Source organism: Rhinoraja longicauda, chromosome 1, assembly GCF_053455715.1.
Source record: "Rhinoraja longicauda isolate Sanriku21f chromosome 1, sRhiLon1.1, whole genome shotgun sequence".
NCBI lineage: Eukaryota > Metazoa > Chordata > Chondrichthyes > Rajiformes > Arhynchobatidae > Rhinoraja > Rhinoraja longicauda.
The window spans coordinates 103,459,072-103,478,395 of record NC_135953.1 but is presented as its reverse complement, the minus strand read 5'-3'; positions in this window follow the sequence as shown (position 1 = coordinate 103,478,395).

The window sequence follows — 19,324 nt, the reverse complement described above, 5'->3', positions numbered from 1 at the left end:
ATTCCCACTAGAACCTGGATCAGATTTAACAACGACAAGCCTTGGTTTACAGCAGAACTCAGACAGCTCCACCAGTCTAAAGATGAGGCCTACAGGAGCGGGGATGAAGACCTCTACAGACAGGCCAAGTACAAGCTGAGAAGTGGAATCAGAGCTGCCAAGGAAAGGTACTCTGAGAAGTTGAGGACTCTGTTCTCAGCTAATGACTCTTCAGTGTGGAAGGGCTTGCAAGAAATCACCAGCTACAAGAGGAAAACAATGTTGGACAATCGTCAGCTGACCAACAGCCTGAACGAGTCCTATTGCATATTCGATAGACAGAACCCTGGTACCCCCTCCCCCACCCACGCCTCCCCAATCACAACTTCGCACCTACTTCACACCTACTCACAGCCTGACTCCAGTCTGCAAAGACTGGACCCTTCCTGCCCACTCCTCCCCAATCACCACTTCTCACCTACTTACAGCCTGATTCCATTCTGCAAAGACTGGGCCCTCGTCATTACCCCCACCCCCCCTCCTTGCTGCCCAACATCAGTCTAGCCATTTCTCCATCACTAACAATAGAAATTGAATAAGCTATTCAGGAGACAGAAAAGCCGGAAATCGCCAGGACTGGACAATGTTTTCCCCTCCACCCTCAAGCTCTGTTCTGAACAACTGACACCAGTTGACACAGACATTTTCAACCAGTCCCTGCAAACCTGCACTGTCCATGCCTGCTTCAAACTCTCCACTATTTATCTTTGTGCATTAACAGAGTGGAGGGAATAAAAACAATGTTTATATTTGGAAAGGTTATTAAAAATTAGCCTTTAATGATAAATGTATCCATCTTTATTTCCACATTTTTTAAAATCCAACAAAATTAAGATTACATTTTGTAATTTAATGTAAACATAGAAATAAATCATTACCATTCAATAGTCAATAGTCAATTTTATTTGTCACATACACATAAATGTGCAGTGAAATGAAAGATTACATACAGTCCAACAATAAGAGCAATAAAAATAAGCAATAACACATACAATCATAAACCAACCCCAAACAAAAAGAAATATATTATGGGCCATTTCGTACTATTGATTCATGCATAATCATTACAATCCTGAAGACACTGATCATCGATGCACACACATTTGCATTTCTCTTGTACACCATCTGTCACAGGATCGCACGTCCTGCACTCCAAGATTCGTGCTCCAGATTTATAACCTGTTTTTGTTCCTATCCTACGTAGCTAAATTCACACCAAAACTTCTGCTGTTTGCTCGTGATAGTGTATATGTGAGCTGCTTTGCACAAATGTCATTTGAACAGATCCAGTCAGCAACACAATCCTCTAACTTTCTCTCAACTGCTTAAAGCTTTCTCATTGTAGAATGCTTTATATCAGATAAATACCATTGCTTTATATCAGATGCATTACTAGTGCCTTCAAAATGCCTGTGCCAAAAGTCAAACAAAATCAAAGCCTCCTGCTGTGGATATTCTGCGGATAATGTTTAAGCTGTAGGGGCACAGGGATTGGTCCAGACCATCGAACCCTCTGATTGGTCGAAGAGGTCAGGTGGTGCGCAGGAGAGGGAACAGTCAGTCTGGTTTTGAACTCCAAGAAAGACAGTAAGATTTATCGCACATCGCCTTACGACTCACCATAAAGCCATGAATTACTGATTTATTTTAACATGTCAGTTGGAAAAAGAATAACAGAAATTATTGTCAACCAATATCCATTTTATAGTAGCAAAGTCACAATAAACGGAAATATTTTAGTTGTGGTGAAATCAGCTTGAGAAAGGCCGTAAAGTTTGAATAGAGCCCAGGAAGCTGAGGGGTGACACAATAGATATGCGAGTTCATAGATAAAGTGAACGCTCATTGTCTTTTTCCCAAGGTAAAGGATTCTAAAACTAGAGGGCATAAGTTTGCGGAGAGAGAGGAGAGTTTTAAGAGGGACCTCAAGGGTAAAAGTTTTCACCCAGAGGCCAGTCCGAATCTGGAATAAACTTCTTGAGGCGCTGATGCAATTACAACTTTTAAAAGACACTTGGACAGATATGTGGATAGGAAGGGTTTAGAGGGATATGGACCAAATGCAGGAAAATGGGACTAGCCCAGTATGCCAATTTGGTCAGCATGGATAAGGGGGGCTGAAGGGCCAGTTTCCACGCTGCACAGCTCCATGACACGCTGACTGTATAAAATCGTTTACTATTTTCTCTTCCACATTTTCCCCCATTGTGCACTCTGTCCTAGTGAAAAGTCCAGAGAGAGTGGTGTTTTAATGCTATTGAAAGGGGTTGCAGGTGTACTGCCAGTGAGAGTGACAAAGGGTTTCTGTCCTGAAACATTATTTCTCTTTCCAAAGAAGCTGCCTGACTTGCTGATATTTTTTCGTTTTTTACGATACGATACGATAGAACTTTATATATCCCAGGAGGGAAATTAATCTGCCAACAGTCATAAAAAACACAAAAAATATATATTTTATATCATTTTATATCACTACCTATAACCTTTCATTCTTATTTAAGATCCATTTTGAATGAATCAATGCAAATTTATTTATCCATATTCAGCCTACTCGAGGTACAAAAAGTGAAAATGTTAGAAATCTGAAATAACAATTCCGGTGATAGCCATTTCAGCAATCAGCGTTTAAAACAAGATATTAACACATTGTCTAGTACCTGTCTGATATAAAGTATTCACTGATTCTCTCAATTTCATGAATATTTAGCAGTTTAATTTTGAATGCCTGATACAATATTGTTTCAATAACTAAAATGGATGGCCCATCACCAAGTGATATCTTTGTTTTTAATTGTATAAACCAGGAACATTGCTTTAATGAGCAACATTGAATTAACGACTGTGGAATTCTCTGCCACAGAAGGCAGTGGAGGCCAATTCATTGGATGTTTTCAAGAGAGAGTTAGATCTCGCTCTTAGGGTTAAAGGAATCAAGGGATACGGGGAAAAAGCAGGAACGGGGTACTGATTATAGATGATCAGCCATGATCATTTTGAATGGCGGTGCTGGTCGAAGGGCCGAATAGCCCTGCACCTATTTTTCTATGTTTCTATGTATCTATGTTTCTAATTATGCACTCATTCCACATTGAAGGAAACCACTTGTCCTAACCTCCCTTTGTCAGCTTTATGAAAGAGTGAAATCCTACTGTCTTGCTCTTTTGCTTGTGATGTGGATTTTTTTCTTTTCCAATCCAATATCCTTTTGAAAAATTCCATTGAATCCACTTTCACCACCTTCTTCAAGTAATCCAAATCTCTGTGCTTTACTAATGACCCAGGGAGTCTATCAATCTTCCAGGGTATTTACAGTGATTGCAAAACACAACAACCATCCCACCTCCCCAGACATACACCCTAGCAACACAGGGTCAAGTATGGAAACCAAACCAATTTTAAAAATCTATTGCAAATATTAAGATCCTGAATTTGCCCACTAAACTTCCCAAAGGGAGATTGAATTTTGCAAAAATCGTTCCTAGGGAAAGATCAATAATTGTAATTCTTCATGTGTCAACTTTCTGTCTCACAGACTCTGCCAGAAGTGTGACAAAGGTAATGTTGCATAACTAGTGTTGTGCCCAAAAATCAGCAAAACATCTCAAGGAACCCCACAACGAGTATTGTGGACAAAAATTTACACCAAACTGCAAAGAGTTTATCAAAATGGTAGATTGGAAGGAGTATTTTAGAGAGGGAAAGAGACAAAGGGGTTTAGGGGGCAGATTTTAGTACCCTGGAGTCTGTACATCCAAAATAATGTATTGTTGCAACTAAATTTGATAATGATCAAGAGACCATAATTGTATAAGAAAATAACTGCAGATGCTGGTACAAATCGAAGGTATTTATTCACAAAATGCTGGAGTAACTCAGCAGATCAGGCAGCATCTCGGGAGATTCACAAAATGCTGGAATAACTCAGTAACCTTCTTCCCACCCGGTCCCCTGCAAAAAGTCTATCCCCTACTCCCAATTCCTCCGTCTACGCCGCATCTGCGCACGGGATGAGGTGTTTCACACTGGGGCGTCAGAGATGTCCTGTTTCTTCAGGAAACGGGGCTTCCCCTCTTCCATTATAGATGAGGCTCTCACTAGGGTCTCTTCTACATCCTGCAGCTCCGCACTTGCTCCCCCTCCCCCCACTCACAACAAGGACAGAATCCCCCTCGTTCTCACCTTCCTCCCCACCAGCCAGCGGATCCAACAAATCATCCGCCAACATTTCCGTCACCTACAACGGGACCCCACCACTGGCCATGTCTTCCCATCCCCTCCCTTCTCTGCGTTCCGCAGAGACCGTTCCCTCCGTAACTCCCTGGTCCACTCGTCCCTTCCTACCCAAACCACCCCATCCCCGGGCACTTTCCCCTGCAACCGCACGAGATGCAACACCTGTCCCTTTACCTCCCCCCTCAACTCCATCCAAGGACCCAAACAATCTTTCCAGGTGAGACAAAGTTTCACCTGCACCTCCTCCAACCTCATTTATTGCATCCGCTGCTCTAGATGTCAACTTATTTACATCGGCGAATCAAGCGCAGGCTCGGCGATCGCTTCGCTCAACACCTGCGCTCGGTCCGCATTGACCAAACTGATCTCCCGGTGGCCGAGCACTTCAACTCCCCCTCCCATTCCCAGTCTGACCTTTCTGTCATGGGCCTCCTCCAGTGCCATAGTGAGGCCCACCGGAAATTGGAGGAACAGCACCTCATATTTCGCCTGGGCAGCTTGCAGCCCAGTGGTATGAACATCGACTTCTGCAGCTGGAGCTGGAGCAATTAGGCTTGTATACACTGGAATTTAGAAGGATGAGGGGGGATCTTATTGAAACATATAAGATAATTAGGGGATTGGACACATTAGAGGCAGGAAACATGTTCCCAATGTTGGGGGAGTCCAGAACAAGGGGCCACAGTTTAAGAATAAGGGGTAGGCCATTTAGAACGGAGATGAGGAAGAACTTTTTCAGTCAGAGAGTGGTGAAGGTGTGGAATTCTCTGCCTCAGAAGGCAGTGGAGGCCAGTTCGTTGGATGCTTTCAAGAGAGAGCTGGATAGAGCTCTTAAGGATAGCGGAGTGAGGGGGTATGGGGAGAAGGCAGGAACGGGGTACTGATTGAGAGTGATCAGCCATGATCGCATTGAATGGCGGTGCTGGCTCGAAAGGCTGAATGGCCTACTCCTGCACCTATTGTCTATTGTCTATTCTCCAACTTTAGATAGTTCCTCTGTCCCTCTCTTCCCCTCCTCCTTCCCAGATCTCCCTCTATCTTCCTGTCTCCACCTATATCCTTCCTTTGACCCACCCCCCTGACATCAGTCTGAAGAAGGGTCTCGACCCAAAATGTCACCCATTCCTTCTCTCCCGAGATGCTGCCTGACCTGCTGAGTTACTCCAGCATTTTGTGAATAAGAGACCATAATTGAAGCTTGATGGCTGTGAATGGAGTACTGCAAATAGGGAGTCTGAGCAGTTCTGCAGTAATGTGGTCCACAGTTCATTTCCAGATCAAATTTCATACCAAGATTTTATACAGTCTGGATTATTTTACAAGTCGACTGATGAATTTGATATGAGGTAACTAAACGATCCTCTCACCAGCTAGAGTGCAACCCTAACCTCCTATATACCTAATTGGAGACCTTTGATTAGACATTTAATCTTTAATTAGACCTTATCGGGCCTCAATGTTATATCTTTGCACTAAATGTTGTACCCTTTCTCTGTGCGCTGTGGACGGCTTGATTGTATTCACGTGTAGTCATTGTCTGGATAGCACGCAAACAAAAGCTTTGCACTGTATCTCAGTACACGTGACAATCATAAACTAAACGAAATTAATCTGCAATGCTTTTGCATATGCCACAGACTGAAGTACACTGGCTTTAAAGGGAATGAATGAATGTTTAAATGGCCACAAAATGCTGTAATAACTCAGCGACAAAAGAGGGCACAAAGTGCTGGAGTAACTCAGCGGGTCAGGCAGCATCTCTGAATAAATTGATAGATGACATGAAGAAGGGTCCCAATCATCGCCTTTCCATGTTCTCCAGAGATGTTGCCTGGCCAACTGAGTTACTCAAGCACTTTGTGTTTTGTTGTTTTAAACCAGCATCTGCAGTTCCTTGTTTCTAATGTTAGATTGTGATGGGCACACCATGTCTGTGTGTCACCTAGATCATGATGCACGCCAAGCTTAGACTGCTTATACAACACGGAAGCAGGTCCTTCAGTCCAACTTCCCCATGCAACCTAGATGCCCCCATCTACACTAGTCCCCCTGCCGATGTTAGGTCCATATCCCTCTAAACCTTTCCTGTCCACGTACCTGTCCAAATGTCTTTTTAATGTTATATACTTCATAAGTTTCATTTCATAAGGACTGGTGAATGGAATTGAACTTAATAAATCCACTTTCTGATGTTTTGAAAGAATGAAGGTCATTGATTAGTTGAAGATGTTTGGTTCCTGGAGTGATATACTGGGGTTGGAGTAATTGACCCCTGACAAACGCAACCATCTTTCTGACTGAAACCAGAAGGATGAGGGGGGACCTCATTGAAACTTACCGAAAAGTGAGAGGCCTGGATAGAGTAGATGTGGAGAGGATGTTTCCACTAATGGGAGACTAGGACCTGAGGCCATAGCGTCAGAATAAAAGGATGTATCTTTAGAAAGGAGATAGAGGAATTTCTTCAGTCAGAGGGTAGTGAATCTGTGGAATTCATTGCCACAGATGCCTGTGGAGGTCAAGGCAATAGATATTTTTAAAGTGGAGTTTGACAGATTCTTGATTACTAAAGGTGTTAGGGGTGATGGGGAGAAGTTGGGAGAATGGGGTTGTGAGGGAACGATAGATCAGCGATGATTGAATGGCGGAATAGATTTGATGGGCCGAATTGCCTAATTCTGCACCTATAACTTATGAACCACAACCATCATTCTTCTTCAAGCACTGAAATGCTTTCCCATTGATGCCCTTTGATTTTAGCGACATCATGTCTCATTGTTGCCACTCTTGGTCAAATGCTGTCTTGGCATCATGGCATCTCAATTCACCGTTGGAACTCAGCTTTTTGGTTCATGTTTGGACCAAGAATCGATATGAGAAGATCTGGAGCCATGAGATCCTGGCAAGAGTCAAACTGAGCATCAGATTAACAAACAGTTACCATTTACTCCAAATTACACCCAATATGCCAAGCAAGCCATTTAATTCAAGAGCTGTTGGGATGTTGTCCGAGTCTCATGGAAAAGCAGAAATGGATGACAGGAGGTGACTAAGGGAATGTGATAATAGCAGAGAAAATGCACTGCCAATTGGATCAGTGTTGGATCAATGGTCATGGTGAATTAAAGATGTATGAGTACATCCACCACTATGCTCTCACATGAAACGCGCATGGATATTTTTACGGCAGAGATAGATTCTTGATTGGTACGGGTGTCAGCGGTTATGGAGAGCAGGCAGGAGAATAAGGTTGAGGAAGAGATAGATCAGCCACGATTGAATGGCAGAGTAGACCCAATGGGCCAAATGGCCTAATTCTAGTCCTATCACTTATGAACTTATGAACTCCGCATGCTGGAATTCTGAGAAAAACACAAACTTCCGGAGGAACTCAGTGGGTCAGGCGGCTTCAGTGGCAGGAATGGACAGATGACTGTTTGGTTTGGGATCCTTCATCCTATTGAGTCTACACCTATCCTTTCCCCCCCACAGATGCTGCCTGACCTGATGAGTTCTTCCAGCACTTTGTGTTTTGCACCACTGTTCTCCAAAGGAAATCAGGAATATGCGGTGAGGATAATAAGTGGGCAACTTTCTTTTGGATATAATTGTGTCACAGTCTGTCCAGTTCACTCACCTGCCAGCCACGCCCACCACGTTAAGCCAACTCCCCTCATCTGTTCACTCACCTGCTCCAGATCACCAATCAAGCTAGCTTATAAGCCCCTCCTGCACACACACTCTTTGCCAGATTGTTCTTAGCCCTGATGCAAGACTCTCTAGCATTCTCTCTCGGACTGATTTCCCCGTTGCCGACCCTTCCTGCTCCTGACCTTCGTGCTCTTCGTCGCCCTGGTGAACGCCTCAGTCTTCTGTCCTCGACCACGAGCAGGTAGGAATAAAGCTCTTTCTAAAACTATTTCCTTGGTTCCGTGTGCTGCATTTGGGTCTACCTGCGGTCCGTTACATAATTGTGTCCTTGCGTAAGACCAACAAATAAACTGAATTAGATGTTTGCCACTCCCCAGGACAAATCAGGAATGTGGACCAAATAGGAGTGGGATCAGTGTGGTGGTGGTGAAAGTGTGTTGTTTGGGATGTGAGTTAATTAAGAGTGGCGTTAGAAGGCTCAGTGTAGAAACGATGGAATTGGGGATAAGGGATTCAGTGTAAATTTGATGGGTCATACGACCAGTAGCAATGAGTTTGTGGGTATGAATTGGGTGGGTAGTTTTAGGCATATGGGTTTAGGTCTATGGGTCTGGTACGGGTAAATACTGTTGGGGTGTGAGGTGAGTGAATTAATTGATGGAGGTAGGGGATTGTTTAGTGAGCGTTGGATCTGATGGGAATAGAGAATGCAGGTTTGGTGGGGGTGAGGCTGCGAGTTTATAATAGGGAGAGTTTATAATTATTGCATCGTATGGGAGGCGCATTCCCAATCTCGTTGTACCCCTGTACAATGACAATAAAGATATATTGTATTGTATTCTATTGGAATGAGCCCATTGGGATTGGTGAGGTTGTGAATTTGATGGGATCCCCTTTGAGTTTCTTGAAGGTGAGATAGTAATTCTGGTAGGAGTGAGGTTTATGAGTTTGGCAATTGTGAAGGAGTGAGTTTGGGAATGATGAAGTTTGGGAGGCATGCAGGAGTGAGGTTGTGAATTTGTCCAGGATGGATAAGTTTTTTGAGACGTCTGATGGTGTAATTAAATATAATTCAAGGAATCGGATCAATGAATGGAGGAAGCACATGGCGAAGAGCACAAATAACTATTTATTAAAGCAGACACAAGTAAAACACAGAAAAGCTATCAACTATCAATAAAGAAAATAATATAAAATAACTCTTATGCCCCTCTGCGTATTCGAGTCTCCTGTCTGAACTGTTGGCACTGGCACACACCATGGTCCATGGTCCAAGTTCGTCCCTCTCTCTGTCTCTCTCTCTTTTCTCTCCCCGAAGATGAAGCTTATGCTCTCAAGGTAGAATCATATATTTACACAATAATTTTATCACTAAGAATAACAGGTGATTATGTGTCAGCGAGTTATTCCCCGAGGTACCACATTGGTGTGAGTTATGTTTCCTATGGGACACCGGGCTAGCCTCGGATGTCTCTGGGGAAGCAAAGCTTATCTCAGTGACCAAGCAGGTGTCATCACGATCTACTGGTCTCTGAATTAGCCTAAGCATTCTTCGAAAACATCTACGTGTTTTGTCTAAGCCCGGAGTTTGAAACGCGGTGCTGTTAATTTAGCAACATTCCAGCTCAGTCTATTTAACTTGTACATTACAGGTGGGCGTGGTGAGATTGACCCTTGGCAGGGGGAGGGTAGGCTTATGAGATTGACCCTTGGCAGGGGGAGGGTAGGCTTATGAGTGCGATTTGTGAGAGTGAGTTTGTGGAGAGCGGAGAAGTGACTTTTAGGGTATGTTGGAGGGTCTGGAGTTTGTCATGTGAGTTTGGTGGGAAGACGGTTTTATTGTGGATGGAGGAGGTGATGAGGTTCTAGTGTGGGAGCGATGTAGGGGGTTTGAATGGCGGGGTGGGGAGCGTGCCGAGCCTGGACCCTGTGCGAATGAGGGTTTCGGCTGTGTGGGTGGCCCGAGACACCGAGGAATGGCCTGGCTGGGCAGAGGGGGGATCTGCTGCTGCAGAGGGGGGGATCTGCTGCTGCAGAGGGGGGGGATCTGCTGCTGCAGGTGGGGGGATCTGCTGCTGCAGGTGGGGGGATCTGCTGCTGCAGGTGGGGGGATCTGCTGCTGCAGAGGGGGGGATCTGCTACTGCAGGTGGGGGGATCTGCTGCTGCAGGTGGGGGGATCTGCTGCTGCAGGTGGGGGGGATCTGCTGCTGCAGAGGGGGGGATCTGCTGCTGCAGGGGGAGGGGGATCTGCTGCTGGGGGGGATCTGCTGCCCGAGACACCGAGGAACGGCCTGGCTGGGCAGAGGGGATCTGCTGCTGCAGGGGGGGTCTGCTGCTGCAGGGGGGGGGTCTGCTGCTGCAGGGGGGTCTGCTGCTGCAGGGGGGGGTCTGCTGCTGCAGGGGGGGGTGTCTGCTGCTGCAGGGGGGGTCTGCTGCTGCAGGGGGGGTCTGAGGCTGCAGGGGGGGGGTCTGAGGCTGCAGGGGGGATCTGAGGCTGCAGGGGGATCTGCTGCGGCGGGGGATCTGCTGCAGAGGGCGGGAAAGCGCGCAGATGTGTGGTTAGTGTGCATTTTGTGTGATTAAACTATTTACCTTGTCATCTCAGCGCACGAATTTGCAGAATAACTCATTTAAACCGAAGCCGTCGAAACCAGAAATCCCGGCAAACTTTGATGCGTCACTCTAACTAAAGAAACTTACAGGTAAGTTATGACCACTTGCAATCGCATTCTTGCACTTTGAAAATGAAATCGTCCAAATAGATGGAAAAAGTTTGCAATTTAAAAAGAAAACGAGCAATGTAAATAATGCAAAGAAATGGAGAATTGAGGAATTGAGTATTTTAAAATTGCTACTTCACCATTGAAAATGACCTCGAAGCAGTGAAATGCGTTCTCCTCTTCAATTAATGTAGTTCAATGTACGATGGTAGTTAGTGGTATTCATATATATGCATATGTACGCATATTCATATATATATATATGCATATATATGCATATATATGAATACCACTAACTACCATCGCCAGGGAACCACACAGCACAGAAGCAGTCTCATGGGTCGGCATCGATTGTCAATCGAGCACTTGCACTGATCCTAGACTCCATTCTTTTCTCCCCACATTTCGTTCACCCCCCCCTCCCCAGATTCTACCACGCACTAGGGTCATTTGGCAGTGGCGGTGATACTGTGTATTATTGTTATGCTTTTAAATCCAATTCAAGCATTTACAAGTTTAAACCGACTATTCAGATCACCATTATGATACTATTATTAGATTACCAGTGCATTTTTTAAAATCCAAATTGAAATGAAAGGCAAAGATGGACACAATGTGCTGGAGTAAATCAGCGGGACAGGCAGCATCTCTAGAGGAAATGGATAGGTGACATTTTGGGGGGGACCCTTCTTCAGACTGAGCCTTGCTTGCTTGCTTTCATTGAGTTCAATTAGGGGGCAGGTTTTCTCCTTTAAAAGAGAGAAGCAAGTTTAGGCCATCTGACCGTTATTATTTCACAATTTCCATCAGTTCCACTAAAGATTCCACACCACCAGGCACATATTACCCTCCCCTCCCTCTTCAGTATTTGGAAGGGATTGCAAACCTGGAAGGTCTGTAGTGCGTAGGATAGTGCTAGTGTATGGGGTGATCATTGGTCGGTGTGGACTGGGTGGGCCGAAGGGACTGTTTCCACACAGTGTCTCAAAAGTAAACGAAACTTAAGTTCTAAATAGGCTAGCTGCTACTCTGAGACTATGCCCCGCGATCCAAGACTCTTCAGCCGAAGAAAATATCTTCCCTGCATGTACCCCGTCAAGCCTCTCTGGAAATTCTTTTAGGTTTCAATGTGAATTCCTCTCATTCTTCTAACCTCTGGAGATTATTGTTCCAATCTACTCTATTTCTTCTAAAATGTCAAATCTGCCATCCATGTGACTATTTTCCTGCAATTTTATAAGCTTCTCCCTTGAGTTTAATATGATCCTTATTTCTTTCTTAGCAGCCAAACAATTCTGATCAAACAACTACGATCTTATTGTGTAGGAAAGAACTGCAGATGCTGGTTTAAATCGAAGATAGACACAAAAAATGATGGAGTAACTCAGCGAAACAGGCAGCATCTCTGGAGAGAAGGAATGGGTGACGTTTCGGGTCGAGGCCCTTCTTCAGACTGATGTCAGGGGAGTGGGCGGAACAGAGATAGAATGTAGTCGGAGACAGTAAGACTGGTGGGAGAACTGGGAAGGGATGGAGAGAGAGGGAAAGCAAGGGCTATTTGAAGTTAGAGAAGTCAATATTCATACCACTGGGGTGTAAGCTGCCCAAGCAAAATATGATTTGCTGTTCTTCCAATTTGCGCTGGGCCTCACTCTGACAATGGAGGAGGCCCAGGACAGAAAGGTCAGATTGGGAATGGGAGGGGGAGTTAAAGTGCTGAGCAACTGGGAGATCAGGTAGGTTAATGCGGACTGAGTGGAGATGTTCAGCGAAACAATCGCCGAGCCTGCGCTTGATCTCGCTGATGTACAGGAGTTGACACCTGGAACAGCGGATACAGGAGATGAGGTTGGAGGAGGTGCAAGTGAACCTCTGCCTCACCTGGCAAGACTGTTGGGGTCCTTGAATGGCGTCGAGGGTGGAGGTAAAGGGACAGGTTTTGCATCTCCTGCGGATGCAGGGGGGCGTCCCTGGGGAGGGGGTGGTTTGTGTGGGAGGGACAAGTTGACCAGGGAGTTGCGGAGGGAACGGTCTCTGCGGAAAGCAGAAAGGTGTGGAGGTGGGAAGATGTGGCCAGTAGAGGGATCCCGTTGGAGGTGGCAAAAGTGTAGGAGGATTATATGCTGTATGCAACGGCTGATGGGATGGAAGGTGAGGACAAGGGGGACTCTGTCTTTGTTGCGAATGGGGAGAGGGGGAGCAAGAGCGGAGCTGCGGGATGTCGTGGAGACCCTAGTGAGAGCCTCATCTATAATGGAAGAGGGGAACCCCCGTTTCCTAAAGAATTAGGACATCCGATGATCTAGTATGGAAAATCTCGTCCTGGGCTATGATCTTATTTCTTTGAATACCAACCATTGCCTGTTCCCTATTATGGCTCTCAGTACATTCTCCATAGCCATCAATCATAGCCAACTGTCCTCTCAAATCTTCAGAGTTTTTCTTGTTTATATTGAATCCCTGCATATCCAGATGCCTGTCCAAAAGCCTCTTAAATGTCACTATCATCTGCTTCCACCAGCAACCCAGGCAGCACATTCCCGGCACCCACCACCCTCTGTGTAAAATAAACTTGGCCACACATCTCCTTTAAACTTTGCCCTATCTCACCATAAAACTATGCTCTCCAGTATTTTATATATCCATCCTGGGGGGGAAAAGGTTCTGACTGTCTACCCTATCTACACCAACATTTTTTTGCATTTTGTATTTTTGTGCCATGAAGGATTTTGATTTTTGCAGCTAATATATTCATTTTTTAAATGCAAATCATTGCCTGGTATCCATCATAACTTTCAATGTATTCTCCTGTCAACTATAGCCAGCTCTCTCAAATCTTCACAGTTTCACTTGCTTATAAAGAAGTTACAGTAGAATAGTGCAGCACAGGAACAGGCCCTACGGCCCATGTTGTCTCTGCCGAACATAGGCCGAACTCTGTCTCTCCAAAGACGTACAGGTATGTAGGTTAATTGGCTGGGCAAATGTTAATAAATAAATAAATAATTGTCTCTAGTGTGTGTAGGATAATGTTAATGTGCGGGGCACGCTGGGCGGCGCGGACCCGGCGAGCCGAAGGGCCTGTTTCCGCACTGTATCTCTAAATCTAAAAAAAAATCTAAACATGATGCCAAAACAAACTCTTATCTGCCTGCACATATCCCTCCAAACGCCATTCTTTGACCGTAATCTCCACCATCATCCCTGGCAGTGCGTTGCAGGCACCCACCAACCTCTGCTGCTTATGGGGAGTTTTCATTTCCACATAATATTAATTGGAGGACCTGCCTGTTTTCCTCAAGGTGAAGATTAGTTGTCAGCAAATGGGGAAAATGAGGGGAAGATAGGATCTGGTAGCAATTTGGAGGTATTGATGAACCAATTTTTAAATTTCAGCAAAAGCCAACTTCATGTTTAATTCATTTTTGGGACGTGGGTAATGCCAACAAGCCCATCATTTATTGACCATCTCTACTGGGCTGATCACATCTACCAGCAGAATTACAACGGTTTTGCTATTTTCATCAATGTATTTTAAAAACATTTTCAAATATTAATGAGCAACTGCATTAGATGCACGACGCTGGCTGTTCCAAAATATTTATTATCTCCATAATGTCATGCAGTGCAACAGGTATAAAATTTATTAAATCACTTAAAAAGTTTCGATATGAAGTAGGAATGTAATTCCAATAAAAGAACTGTGGTGCATAACTTCAGACGACAAGCTTTGGTGGGTGGTCTCCCCAATTTGACCCAGCAATGCTTTGTTCCCTGGATTCTAATTTATAAAATTAATCAGGGTTCCAAATCGTTTGAAGGTCAACAGATTCTACCTCACAGTTGCAGTCCTGCTTCTGGCCATTGTGTCCCTCGGATTCTGCATTCCTTGAGACTTTGGCACTAGCAACCAAAAGCAAAAAAATGGTGTTTAAGCTTCACCATCCCAGGACAAGCCCACTTCATCCAACTACGCCTTCCATCAAGTTACTGGACGATTCAACTATTCCTTTTGGAAGACTACGGTCAACATATTGATCACAATTTGAATGAGTTCTTTTTTTTTTTAACATCGTTCCTAAATTTGCTCTTAAGCTGCTTGAACCCATGTGTCTCTATCCCACTTGTACCAGAGTGTCACGTTTTGAACATTAGTAGATTTCTGCAAGTCACAGGATTTTTTCATGGTGAGTCACAGGATTATCAACAAAATGTGATGGGGAGGTTCCAAAGGAATACTTTGCCTTTACGGTTACCTCAACTGTGGCAGTATACGGAAGTCGTTTCATATTGGGGACCTTCATGGAAATACTACAATGAATGGAGTGAGTTGGACATGGTGGATTTAATTATGACTAGACCAGTGGACCCGTTGGGCCCAAGCCTCTCCTGCATTGGTTCAGCACCCTCTCCTCCCCCTCCCCTCTCCCCCCGCCCCCATACCCCCTCCCTCTTCTCCAGTCCCCCTCCACACCCCCTCCCCCTCCACTTCCACTCCCCCTCCCCCCACTCCATCCCCCTCAACCCCCCTTATCCTCCCTCTCCGCCATCCCCCTTCTCCCTACTCTCTCACCCTCCCATCCTCCCTCCCTCCACCCCCTCCCTCCTCCCCCTCTCTCCCCCCTCCCACCACCCCGCTCCCTCCCTCCCCCCCTCCCTAGGTGATAGATTTAAACTTTAAAATGTGAATAACTTTAAAAGTGTAACACCGATTTCAATGAAACTTCTTCCATTAGCACCAAAGGGACGACGGTGAGTAAGAAGGGCTTAAAATTGTCGCACTATCGTGTACCAATTTAGCTGCAGTTCAGGAAGAAACAAACATGAGTTTTAGTATATAGATGGTTGGGTCTGGCAATTCCCATAGGAACTGCCACCACTTAGCTGCCCCTGGGCAACTAAAGTCTTGCTGGGGATTCCCCAGCATTGCACTGGGGAACCTGCCTCTCCATCCCCAAGGCATCAAGACCTTGAATCCTTTCACATTCACAGCCTCAAAACTAGGAGGAAAATAGTTATCTTTTGGTGATTTAATGTATTTCAATGTTATTAATTTAAATTTTATTCTTTGATTTTTAAGCATATTTTTAAATTGGTTACATCCGTTTTAATCATTTCTAAATATTTTTAAATGTCAGACACATAAAAGCATTTAAATTGTATGTCAGCTTCGTCAGGAGGCAAAGCTCTATGCCATGCTTTGCCTTTTGTCATAGGTTGTCGGGGTCCTAACCTCGGCACTAGGATGCCTGGGGCTTATTAGGAGCTGAGGTCTCAGTTTACCCCACTGGACACATCCGTGGTCCAGGTATCAGATAGATGCAGTTTAGTTTAGTTTATTATTGTCACACAATTACAATCAAGCTGTCCAAAGTGTACAGATACAGGATGAAGGGAATAATGTTTAGTGCAATATAAAGTCCAGTAAAGTCTGATTAAAGACAGTCAGCGCATCTCCAATCAGGTAGATGGTAGGTCAGGACTGCTCTCTAGTTGATGACAGGATGGTTCAGTTGCCTGATAACAGCTAGGAAGAAACTGTCCCTGAATCTGGAGGTGTGCGTTTTCACACTTTTGCACCTCTTGCCTGATGGGAGAACAGGGAATGACTGGGGGTGAGACAGGTCCTTGATTATGCTGGTGGCCTTGCCGAGGCAGCGTGAAGTATAGATGGAGTCAGTGGAAAGGAGGTTGGCTTGCGTGATGGGCTACATGGATAAGTTCGGTCGATACTCCATTTTGACCTAGGGCAGACCTAAGGAATTCATTTCTCATCCCCTCAAGATAACCCTTAAAACCTAAACCTTAAACTTCACGTAAACCTTGAGGAACATGCATGTCCCCGTATCGCTGTATTTGGTATGGTATCAATTTTTATCAACTCTAGCCATGACTGAACTTGGATAAGACCATCTGTTGAGATAGCATCCGTTGAGGTATCAGTGATGGAAATGGGTTTTAGGAACTAAGGGTGCTCTAGGTGAGGCTGAGGTTGGGAAGGAAGGGGGGGGGGGATTTGTAATGTGCGGTCATACCCATGTAAGAGTATAAGAATGCATAACTTGTTTATTGTGTATTTATAATATAGTTTATTGTGTATTATATGTCATAGCTGCTTTCTGGCATCTCTCTCTCTGTTTACATTACAAAATGTTCCGTAATGGTATATAATCTCCATTTTTTTTCTGTCACCTCTTTCTTTCTGCATGCCGTTTCTTTAGCACGCCTTCTGCCACTAAGAAGCCATGTCCTCACATATTCTTCGGGGTTGAATTTTGACAGAGGAGGTCCCACCAACTTAATAAATAGAAGAGTTGAGAGATGATCAGTTTGAAGTCTTGCACGTTGTGGTGACATGCAGAAATTCATGCCACTGAAGCTTCTTTCACATTCTGCTGTTGATACTGGAATTGTATTTACAGCCGTTACCAGCTGTTGAAAATCTGCAGAAAGTACCTTCCCTATATATTCCTTGAATTCCCTGAAGGCTCTGACACAAAGCCGACCATTTAAGCCAAATTGTTCTGCCATTTCTTCTATATCATTATCCCCAAAGGTAAAAAGTGAATCTTCTGGGATATTGTTAATATCTAAATATTTTGACTTGTTAACTAACTTTTTACATTTATCATTGGAAGCTGTTGCAGATTCAAGCAGTCTGGATTTCATATTATTGACCAAACTCCTCAAAAACTGTTGTCTATGTATTTTACCAGCTCTCAAATTTATTCCATTAAATATCATCTGGCTTGTTGCTTTCTCCACTTGAGTATAAAATTTTCCTGGCTTCTCTATTTGACATTCAAGAACCTTGATAGTTCATTTAATTTCCTCATGTGCTTTACTAAGTGTACAATTTCGGGTCTGCAGTTCAAGTGACAGTTCAGACAACTCTAGCAAACTCCATCAACAAGCCCAAATTATTTACGAAAGCTGATGACTCTAACACTTTTTTCAGCCCCTTGTTACTTGCTCTCTCTGCACTAGATCTTGAAGCATCACAGCGTGCTTTTCCAAAATGCTCCCAAATAGCTTTAGAAGACTGCCGCATTGCCGTTACAGTTCGATAAGACGAAGCAACCCATCTCACACTGAAAACACGACCAATTTTCAACAGTTGACAGTGAAGAGCCTCAGCACATGCAGTTAACTCATCCTGATTCTTAGGAGACCTATGATATAAGGAATACAATTTATCACAAAATATCTGAAAATGATTCAAACCTGCAACTTCATTTATAGCATCACCTACACTGAATTCAAGCCTGCGACTGGCACAGTGCCAAACAGTTGCATTAGGGAAATCATCAAGAAATAGTTTTGCAACCCCTGCATTTCGTCCTAACATTACTGATGCACCATCAGTTACAAGTGATATCACATTTTCTTTTAGGTACTGTATTGAAAAACCACCTCATTGTAAGCAACTTAGAAGCCCATCATCTATAGATTTTGCATTTGCACCAAGTTTCATATGTTCTAAGCAAAATAGAATGATATAGGTTGGGAAGATTCACCAACTGCTGCTCTCAAGCAGACTATTAGAACAGTTTTCTCATTAATAGTAGTAGATTCATCAATCATAATAGACATTGTAGATTGTTTTGAAATTATATTTTCCACCACTGTCTTTTGCAACTGGTTCCTTATGTGGTGAGAAACATCTGCACATGACTTACGAGAGTGTAGAACGTACCCTAAGTCGATGGGTTTCTTTCTTGCAGTTCAATATCAGAAGACATATCTGTGTAGGGCCTACCTTTGTGTACAATATTATATACAGTTCTAAAAACTCGACCAGCTTTTGATTCGTCCTTTTTCAGTGACATATACACTACATTTCCGATTACTTGTTTTTCAGCTGTTTCGTTGATTTTTTTGCATCTGATGTGAGCTTCACTATTTTTGTGCTTAAAAATCTTTTTTCTTAAACTCATTAACTGTTTTGCTTTGTCATCACTCACTCCTACATTAACACTGCACCACTCACGAGGCAAATGAATTCCTTGTGTTCGTTCAAGTCCAAGATGACACTTGCTGCATACACTACATCCTAGTTTTCTGTTTTTAATAATTAGCCAGGGATATTCTTTCTTTTTGTTTAAGTACATTTCTTGGGTCCAACAATCTGGAAGATCACATTTTTCAATATCTTTTGAAATGTCTTCACATGCAGCATCAGGCGAAACAGCTGCATCAGTTACATTATCATTTTCAAGTAATTTTGCCTTCTTTTCTGGCTGAGTGTTTTCATTATCATTTATTTCTTCATCGATCTGAAGACGCTGTCTTTCAAAGTATCTCAGTATGCTCATTTTCACAGGGGTACACAAATCTGAAATTTATAGATATTTGATTGATAGTGATATATAATAAAATTTGATAGTGATATATAATAAAATATTTCCGCTTGCACTATTGTTTTACTAAATAAAACCACCCACAATAAAATATTCACCACTCACGATTTAGGCTGGAAAAAACTATTGGTACTACTTATTTAATTTTCTCCCCATCCATTCTAATTTAACTGAAACAACTGAGGCACAGCGGCAGAGCAGCAAATAAAATAACGTGGAATAATAAAATAACGTGACTTTACCTGAGCTTGTGGTCCGGTAGCCCTGACAGTGAGTTTAAGAAATTCTCCCTTGAATTTTATTCAAAGGAACGCAGTGTC